Consider the following 10225-nt stretch of genomic DNA (forward strand, 5'->3'; position numbering starts at 1 on the left):
CGTCCAAGCGTTGTACTTTGTATTTTCATCCTTCTGACAGTGGAAAACATAGCCAACAAACACCGTGGAACCTAAACGAATGAAAGAAAACTATCATTTGGCCACAACCAACATTCACAGATACAACACAATGTGACGTGCGGGGTTGAGGTTAAAGGTTGAGTGAAGGGCCCTCGTTTTAAACTACTTTTTTGAAAAGGATTGGGAACAAGTAAGACGTATTTAATTTATTTAATGGGAAGTAGTAAGAGCTATTGAATTTAATCTATGTATTATATTCTATTGTATTGTATTCTGTTGTATTCTTTTGGATTGTATTCACACTAACCCCACTAAAACTTCAGCCCACAAAAACTCGCCTCTGGCGCCTAGCCTCTGGCACTTAGCCTCTAACACTTAGCCTTTAACACTTAGCCTTTAACACTTAGCCTTTAACACTTAGCCTAGAAGGTGAATAAATAGGGTTAAAGGTTGAGTGAAGGGACCTCGTTTTAAACTACTTTTTTGTAAAGGAGTGGGAACAAGTAAGACGTATTTAATTTATTTAATGGGAAGTAGTAAGACTTATTAAATTTATTTAATCTACTTTTCTTCCCAGGCAAAATTTGATGTGCTGCAATTCCAAATTTCCAAAGTGAATGAAGGAATGAAGTCCTTTAAATTATGATTTTGTATAAATACTAGGCATTAACACAAAATCGACGGCACAAAATGGGCAGACTTTACTTGTTTGAAAAGGACTGGTTACAAGACAGACTTTTTTAATTTATTTAATGGGAAGAAGACTTATTTAGTTTAATTGATCTATTTTTGTTCCCTGGCAAAATTCGATTTGCTGCAATTCCAAATTTCCAAAGTGAATGAAGGAAAGAAGTCGTTTAAATTATGATTTTGTTTAAATACTAGGCATAGACACAAAATCTACGGCACAAAATGGGCAGACTTTACTTGTTTGAAGAGGACTGGTTACAAGACAGACTTTTCTGATTTATTTAATGGGAAGAAGACTTATTTAGTTTATTTAATCTATTTTTGTTCCCTGGCAAAATTGGATTTGCTGAAATTGTATTTTGCCAAATCTTGCCTTGAGACCTGATAGGAAGTATTAAACGCTTAGTTAAATCAATACAAGTTGGTAATAAGAGCGAGTAATGTTGGTTGAACCGATGAATGAAGGTTGAAAGCAATTTAAATTATGACTTTGTATAAATACTAGATATTAACAGAACATCTACTGCGCGAAATGGGCAGAGTTTACTTGTTTGAGAAGGAGTGGCTTATTCAAAACTAAGATTTATTTAATCTGTTTGTTCCCAGGCAAAATTGGATGTGATGCAATTCCAAATTTCACCACATGATGGTGCCCAATTTTGACTTCATAGGACATATTAAACACTTAGCTTGTTATTATGTTCAAGGTAATCAGATTTGTTTATTATTCTAATGGCCTCTTCAAAACTATTCTGGATTACTACTTTGGATCTATTCTACATTACTTGGCAACAACATACTCTGTAACAGATTAGGCAGTATAATCATATCTGTTAACTTGAGAGTGCCCACACTCAATCTACTTATCGTGATGTGTTAAATCAATTACTGTTAGACATTATTTGTCTGATAATCTACCAAATCTTTGAATTGAAGAATTTGTGATTTAATTAATAGCTTGTTGTTATGTTAAGGGTAATCAGACTTGTATATAATTCTAATGGCCTTCTTTTGAAAACTATTCTGAATTACAACTTTGGATCTTATATTACTTTGCAACAATCTACTCCGTGACAGATTAGGCAGTATAATCACATATGTTAACTTCAGTGCCCACACTGTATTTATTTATGGTTATTTGTTAAATCAAGTACAGTTAGACATGAAATAGGAAGTGTTTAACATAAATGTTATGGCTACTCACCATTGTAGCTCGCTCCTGGTCAATGATACGAGCCTCTTCTTGCAGTGGAAAACTTGCAGCCAACAAACACCGTGGAACCTAAAGGAATGAAATTAAACATTAACATTTCGCCTCGACCAATTTTCACACGTACAACGCAACGCGGCTACACTTCTGCTATTACAAACGTAAATCTCCTTAAACACAATGAGTGTTACTTACCGTGTACGCTCTAGACGGTCCAGTTGCAAGCAGAAAATAAAGATATTTCTGTTGATAATCGTCGCTGCTCAGTGGCTCACGGCCATCGCGCCAACAGATTTGAATTTTGGCGGAGGTTCGGGCAATTACGTCATATCCACGGCACATGACTGCGACGTAATACCCGCTTATCTGAAACGGCAGTTAAAAGTAGAGTTACATCAAGTTTTCTTGGAACCTAAACGAATGAAAGAAAACTATCATTTGGCCACAACCAACATTCACAGATACAACACAACGTGCGGGGTTGGGGTTAAAGATTGAGTGAAGGGCCCTCGTTTTAAACTACTGTTTTGAAAAGGAGTGGGAACAAGTAAGACGTATTTAATTTATTTAATGGGAAGTAGTAAGACTTATTAAATTTATTTAATCTACTTTTCTTCCCAGGCAAAATTTGATGTGCTGCAATTCCAAATTTCCAAAGTGAATGAAGGAATGAAGTCCTTTAAATTATGATTTTGTATAAATACTAGGCATTAACACAAAATCGACGGCACAAAATGGGCAGACTTTACTTGTTTGAAAAGGACTGGTTACAAGACAGACTTTTTTAATTTATTTAATGGGAAGAAGACTTATTTAGTTTAATTGATCTATTTTTGTTCCCTGCCAAAATTCGATTTGCTGCAATTCCAAATTTCCAAAGTGAATGAAGGAAAGAAGTCGTTTAAATTATGATTTTGTTTAAATACTAGGCATAGACACAAAATCTACGGCACAAAATGGGCAGACTTTACTTGTTTGAAGAGGACTGGTTACAAGACAGACTTTTCTGATTTATTTAATGGGAAGAGGACTTATTTAGTTTATTTAATCTATTTTTGTTCCCTGGCAAAATTGGATTTGCTGAAATTGTATTTTGCCAAATCTCGATTTGAGACCTGATAGGAAGTATTAAACGCTTAGTTAAATCAATACAAGTTGGTAATAAGAGCGAGTAATGTTGGTTGAACCGATGAATGAAGGTTGAAAGCAATTTAAATTATGACTTTGTATAAATACTAGATATTAACAGAACATCTACTGCGCAAAATGGGCAGAGTTTACTTGTTTGAGAAGGAGTGGCTTATTCAAAACTAAGATTTATGTAATCTGTTTGTTCCCAGGCAAAATTGGATGTGATGCAATTCCAAATTTCACCACATGATGGTGCCCAATTTTGACTTCATAGGACATATTAAACACTTAGCTTGTTATTATGTTCAAGGTAATCAGATTTGTTTATCATTCTAATGGCCTCTTCAAAACTATTCTGGATTACTACTTTGGATCTATTCTACATTACTTGGCAACAACATACTCTGTAACAGATTAGGCAGTATAATCACATATGTTAACTTGAGAGTGCCCACACTCAATCTACTTATCGTGATGTGTTAAATCAATTACTGTTAGACATTATTTGTCTGATAATCTACCAAATCTTTGAATTGAAGAATTTGTGATTTAATTAATAGCTTGTTCAGGGTAATCAGACTTGTATATAATTCTAATGGCCTTCTTTTGAAAACTATTCTGAATTACAACTTTGGATCTTATATTACTTTGCAACAATCTACTCCGTGACAGATTAGGCAGTATAATCACATATGTTAACTTCAGTGCCCACACTGTATTTATTTATGGTTATTTGTTAAATCAAGTACTGTTAGACATGAAATAGGAAGTGTTTAACATAAATGTTATGGCTACTCACCATTGTAGCTCGCTCCTGGTCAATGATACGAGCCTCTTCTTGCAGTGGAAAACTTGCAGCCAACAAACACCGTGGAACCTAAAGGAATGAAATTAAACATTAACATTTCGCCTCGACCAATTTTCACACGTACAACGCAACGCGGCTACACTTCTGCTATTACAAACGTAAATCTCCTTAAACACAATGAGTGTTACTTACCGTGTACGCTCTAGACGGTCCAGTTGCAAGCAGAAAATAAAGATATTTCTGTTGATAATCGTCGCTGCTCAGTGGCTCACGGCCATCGCGCCAACAGATTTGAATTTTGGCGGAGGTTCGGGCAATTACGTCATATCCGCGGCATTTGACTGCGACGTAATACCCGCTTATCTGAAACGGCAGTTAAAAGTAGAGTTACATCAAGTTTTCTTGGAACCTAAACGAATGAAAGAAAACTATCATTTGGCCACAACCAACATTCACAGATACAACACAACGTGCGGGGTTGAGGTTAAAGATTGAGTGAAGGGCCCTCGTTTTAAACTACTGTTTTGAAAAGGAGTGGGAACAAGTAAGACGTATTTAATTTATTTAATGGGAAGTAGTAAGACTTATTAAATTTATTTAATCTACTTTTCTTCCCAGGCAAAATTTGATGTGCTGCAATTCCAAATTTCCAAAGTGAATGAAGGAATGAAGTCCTTTAAATTATGATTTTGTATAAATACTAGGCATTAACACAAAATCGACGGCACAAAATGGGCAGACTTTACTTGTTTGAAAAGGACTGGTTACAAGACAGACTTTTTTAATTTATTTAATGGGAAGAAGACTTATTTAGTTTAATTGATCTATTTTTGTTCCCTGCCAAAATTCGATTTGCTGCAATTCCAAATTTCCAAAGTGAATGAAGGAAAGAAGTCGTTTAAATTATGATTTTGTTTAAATACTAGGCATAGACACAAAATCGACGGCACAAAATGGGCAGACTTTACTTGTTTGAAGAGGACTGGTTACAAGACAGACTTTTCTGATTTATTTAATGGGAAGAGGACTTATTTAGTTTATTTAATCTATTTTTGTTCCCTGGCAAAATTGGATTTGCTGAAATTGTATTTTGCCAAATCTCGATTTGAGACCTGATAGGAAGTATTAAACGCTTAGTTAAATCAATACAAGTTGGTAAGAAGAGCGAGTAATGTTGGTTGAACCGATGAATGAAGGTTGAAAGCAATTTAAATTATGACTTTGTATAAATACTAGATATTAACAGAACATCTACTGCGCAAAATGGGCAGAGTTTACTTGTTTGAGAAGGAGTGGCTTATTCAAAACTAAGATTTATGTAATCTGTTTGTTCCCAGGCAAAATTGGATGTGATGCAATTCCAAATTTCACCACATGATGGTGCCCAATTTTGACTTCATAGGACATATTAAACACTTAGCTTGTTATTATGTTCAAGGTAATCAGATTTGTTTATCATTCTAATGGCCTCTTCAAAACTATTCTGGATTACTACTTTGGATCTATTCTACATTACTTGGCAACAACATACTCTGTAACAGATTAGGCAGTATAATCACATAGGTTAACTTGAGAGTGCCCACACTCAATCTACTTATCGTGATGTGTTAAATCAATTACTGTTAGACATTATTTGTCTGATAATCTACCAAATCTTTGAATTGAAGAATTTGTGATTTAATTAATAGCTTGTTCGGGGTAATCAGACTTGTATATAATTCTAATGGCCTTCTTTTGAAAACTATTCTGAATTACAACTTTGGATCTTATATTACTTTGCAACAATCTACTCGGTGACAGATTAGGCAGTATAATCACATATGTTAACTTCAGTGCCCACACTGTATTTATTTATGGTTATTTGTTAAATCAAGTACTGTTAGACATGAAATAGGAAGTGTTTAACATAAATGTTATGGCTACTCACCATTGTAGCTCGCTCCTGGTCAATGATATGAGCCTCTTCTTGCAGTGGAAAACTTGCAGCCAACAAACACCGTGGAACCTAAAGGAATGAAATTAAACATTAACATTTCGCCCGGACCAACATTCACACGTACAACGCAACGCGGCTACACTTCTGCTATTACAAACGTAAATCTCCTTAAACACAACGAGTGTTACTTACCGTGTACGCTCTAGGCAAAATTGGATGTGATGCAATTCCAAATCTATCTGAAACGGCAGTTAAAAGTAGAGTTACATCAAGTTTTCTTTTTTAATCAACACAATCATTTACAACCGTTGACCAGAAAGAATCGTCGAAATTCGACGTCCCCCACAAACGCCACGCTCACTCGCTTTTCAGGGCAACAAAAGTACTTCTTTTTAAAAACGATGAGTTGTACTTACCGTGTACGCTCTGGACGGTCCAGTTGCAAGCAGAAAATAAAAATATTTATCTTGTTAGTCGTATGTTACCATCCGCTGTGTCTTTGTCAACATCGCCGCCATTTTCCTACTTCCTGCTGCGAGCCACGCCCACGGATTTAAATTTGGGCGGAAGCTCTTTCCATTGGCGTCGTTTTCGCGTATAGCAAATCCGATTGGTTGGGAAGGGGGCACGGTTATGCAGCCGAGGAGTCCTGTGATCGGTGGGATGTAAAGTAGGCGTCGACGTCACGTCCGCGTCACGTGACCACGACGTGGCAGACGTCAAATAGCAACCGCTGTTTTGTTTAGTAGACTTACAGTTGTTATGCATTGACATAATGGCGCACACACCAAATAGATTTAAATAAATTAAATAATTCTTCTGCCCACTCTCTTTTAAACAAGTTAACTCTCCCCGCGGATTTGAATTCCGGCGAAAGTTACGCCCATCGACGTCACGTATGTCACGTGACCACGACGTGGCAGATGTCATATAGCAACCGCTGTTTTGTTTAGTAGATTTACAGTTGTTATGCATTGGCATAATGGTGTGCACTCAAAATAGATTTAAATAAATTAAATATTTCTTCTGCCTACTCCCTTTTAAACAAGTTAACTCTGCCCACGTCCATTGACGTCTTGTCTGCGTCACGTGACCACGACGTAGCGACGTCATATAGTAACCGCTGTTTTGACCAGTAGACTTAGTTATTATGCGTTGACATAATGGCGCACTGGTTAGCATGGCCACCTCTTAAGCATGATGATGCGGGTTCGACGCCTGATCAATGTTAGCATGGAGTGAGCTGAAGTGCATGGCGCTGAAGATTTGAATCTTTGAAATGCGCTGAGGTCTGACATATCAGGCAGAATGGTTTGCCATCACGTTCAACAAAAAATAGAAACTTTCCCACTCTGATTAAAACGTCCTGTGTTCATCTACGTATTTTCGTTTTGCTGTGCATCTTTTCCCTGCCATTTCGAGAGCCCAATTGACACTCATAGTTTAAAGAAATGTGTTTGCCCATCCTACTTTGTGGAATTTCACCACATGCGCTTTTGACCAAAATACCAAATTGAACTCAAGTGAAGCCAACACGCACAACACCCCCCCCCCCCCCACACACACACACACACACACACAAATGTTGATATGAACATAAAAGAGCCGCATGCGGTTCGGGAGTTGCGGCTTGGCCAAACCTGTACTATACAACTTTATTTGTATAAAATTTTCACAACAGCTGTCACACAAACAAAGCGGGAAAAACCGAAGACGTGCGTGTTCCGCCCACGCTGGATTTATTTGCACCTTTGAAAAGACACCGTATTGCCGCAGATGTGGCAAAGAGTACTTTTGGGCATCTGAGACGGAAGGATGTCCAAAGCATCACGTCACCTGCTCTGGTAGGCATGGTGGTGGGACGTTGAGGTCAACCGCTTTGGGGTTGGCTGACTCTTTGATCGCAGGATGCCACACACTTGAAGACAGAAGCAGAAAAGCAGAGCTAAATGCAAAATGTACTCACCGGTGACTCCAATTTTTTTCCCCCCTGAAGAAACAGCTGGACGGGTGGCCCCGGCTGGCCAGTGGGACTCTTGTTATTCTGACCCTTTTTAGTGCGCGTTTGGGGCAACAACCGTTTTTTGTGGCGCTCTCTTCTGGTTCAAAAGTGCCCTGCATGTGAATTTGCTTTTCCTGCCTTCTGATTGGATGAGCGCCGGTGTGACGCGGTGCCTCTGTCACCGTGGCGGGGGGTATACGTTGGCATCGGAGCGTCTGCCAACGTCTGAGACCGGCTGGCAGTGTATCGGAGGTGTCGAGTGCGGTGCCGCTGGAGCTCACTCACCAGCTGGTGTTAGGGCCACAGAATGAAGGCCAAGGAGAAGAATAGAAAGAGAAACAGAAACTTCTCCTCCAATTGTTTGATTTGTCTCTTCTGAGCTTCGATGAATTCTTTCAGCTCTTTGTTCCTCTAGGACGGACAAATGGAAAGTGGCATTCAAAAGCCAGTAAGCGTGCAAGTAAGTGCCGGGCTGGCTTTGGGCCCTTACCTGTTGCGCGCTGTGCAGCAGATCCATTCTCTCTTGGAGGATGCAAGCGTCGCGCTCCCTCAACTCGCACATCAGGGCTCGCTTCCATTGGTCCACGGCGCTCCTAAGCTCTTCTCTCTGATCCGCCGTCAGCACGTCATTCACGCCAGCGTGGCTGGCTTTTTCGCCGTCCGTGGCGGGGCAGTCCCGCTGCGGTAGCGCCTCGTACAACATGGCCTCCAGCTCCAGGATCCTCTGGGCCGCAATCCTCGTCCATCAGTGGTCCGGCGGGAGATTTGAGGGCGGCTTACCTTATGAGCCTGGTCCATGGAACACTTCCTGAAGTCCAACTCTTCATCCAGGTAGCCCTTCTGCTTGCAGAACATATCCTAGCACAGCTCAAGGTCAGAATTGTTGGGGCACATTGGCGGAGTTCCCCTTGGCTGATGTCGCGTGTCTGTCTACCTTCTCACTTTCAATGTCCAACATCTTCTGTTGAAGTGCTGACTTGGTCACTTTGATGTATTCTAACCACTGAGGAAAGGCTGCTGTCACATAAGCAGAATGCGAGAGCGTGCGTGGACGTGCGCGTTACCTTCTCGGCTAGGGTGAGAAGGGTCCTGGCGTGAATCACGACCACCTGCTCCTCGTTGGTGAGATTCTGCAAGAGCCCAAAGGCACAGCGTCAACAAGCTTCTTTCAGCGCAAAGCCTTCCAAAAGTCACATTTGAGCCGCCGAGTCTCGTGGAGTGCGAACATAAGGAGTTCGACATACACTTACGGCGTTATAGCCCAGGATGTCCAGCTTCTTCATCAGATCACTGATGACGATGTCCGGGGGAAAGGCGCAAGGAGCAATGTAAGGTGTTCTGGGACCTCGGGTTAAGGTTAGGGTTGCGAGGGACGCCTTACGTACGCTCACGCCCTCGGCCTCGCAGTAGATCTGCAAAGGGCTGAGGCCGTCTGGGAAACGGACTTGCAGAAACTTCAAGACGGGGGAGCGCCACTCCCTCTCCTGAAAGGCAGAGGCATGCATCCGTCCGTCCGTCCGTCCGTCCGTCCGTCACATCTCTGGCCTCAACACGCTTGTGCGAGTCTTCCCACCTCCAGCTCCAGGATGCGGAACTCAAGCAGTTCGTTTTGGTCTGGGATATCCTGGATGTGCTCTTTCAGACGCGCTTCTTCCGCCTCCATCCGCCTGACCTGAAAAGACAGTCAGACCTCATCTGCGGGGCTTCCCGACAGGTGTGACGCCAAGCGACTCCGCCCAGCGCCTTTCTTTCCGTCACCTTTTCGGCCAACTGCTGATTGCTCTGACGCAGCAGCTGCTTCTCCTCCACCCACTTGACATTCTAGAAGAGACAAACGCGTGGACAGCTTTGGAATGTTGTGTCATTTTCATCCACAAATTCTTTGGTTGACTGGAAAATGACATTTGCTTTTCTCCGCATTTTCCCAGCCACGTTCGGGGGGGGGGGGGGGGGGGGGTTGGTCCAGTAATGCCAGACGGATGAGTGACTGAAGAATGTAGCTATTTTGTCTGAGAAAAAGGTGTGCTCATTGATGAGCTTACCTGTCCTTGTTGCTTCAGCGCTGACTCCAGATCTGCTACTCTGCTTTGATAGTGACCCATTTCTACCATCAGCTTTTCTCTGGTCTGAAAGGAGGAGGAGGGAGGCTCCTCCTCCTCCTTTCAGACCAGAGAACACCCGAGGCTGGGTGAGAACGGGGAGGCTGCGACCCGGCCGGGGGTTGCGGGAAGGGGCGCCACCTTGATCTCCTTCTCGGCGTCGTAGTCCCCTTTCGCTGGTCTGGGCTAGCAGAGCGTAGGCTCGTTGCAGCGCTTGATATTCTTGCGTCAGCTGGCGGTAGCGAAGCTCCGCCTCTTCATGCACACACCAATGCAACACAGCACTAGTACCAGAATCAGTCAGACCGGCGACAAAGCACCCGCGACG

The 10225-nt window shown here is 41.6% G+C and overlaps 1 long non-coding RNA gene across 1 annotated transcript; it reads right to left on the minus strand.

Moving 5' to 3' along the window:
* Positions 1-9054: 9054 nt before the first annotated feature.
* Positions 9055-9747, minus strand: LOC148378399 (uncharacterized). The gene is made up of 3 exons (XR_015855942.1): positions 9557-9747; positions 9372-9470; positions 9055-9282 (listed from the first exon to the last, which is right to left on the minus strand). It is a non-coding gene; the product is annotated as an uncharacterized LOC148378399 (long non-coding RNA).
* Between the last annotated feature and the right edge of the window lie 478 nt (positions 9748-10225).

This window comes from Syngnathus floridae, unplaced genomic scaffold, assembly GCF_059516105.1.
Source record: "Syngnathus floridae isolate MCC-2025c unplaced genomic scaffold, RoL_Sflo_1.0 HiC_scaffold_47, whole genome shotgun sequence".
NCBI lineage: Eukaryota > Metazoa > Chordata > Actinopteri > Syngnathiformes > Syngnathidae > Syngnathus > Syngnathus floridae.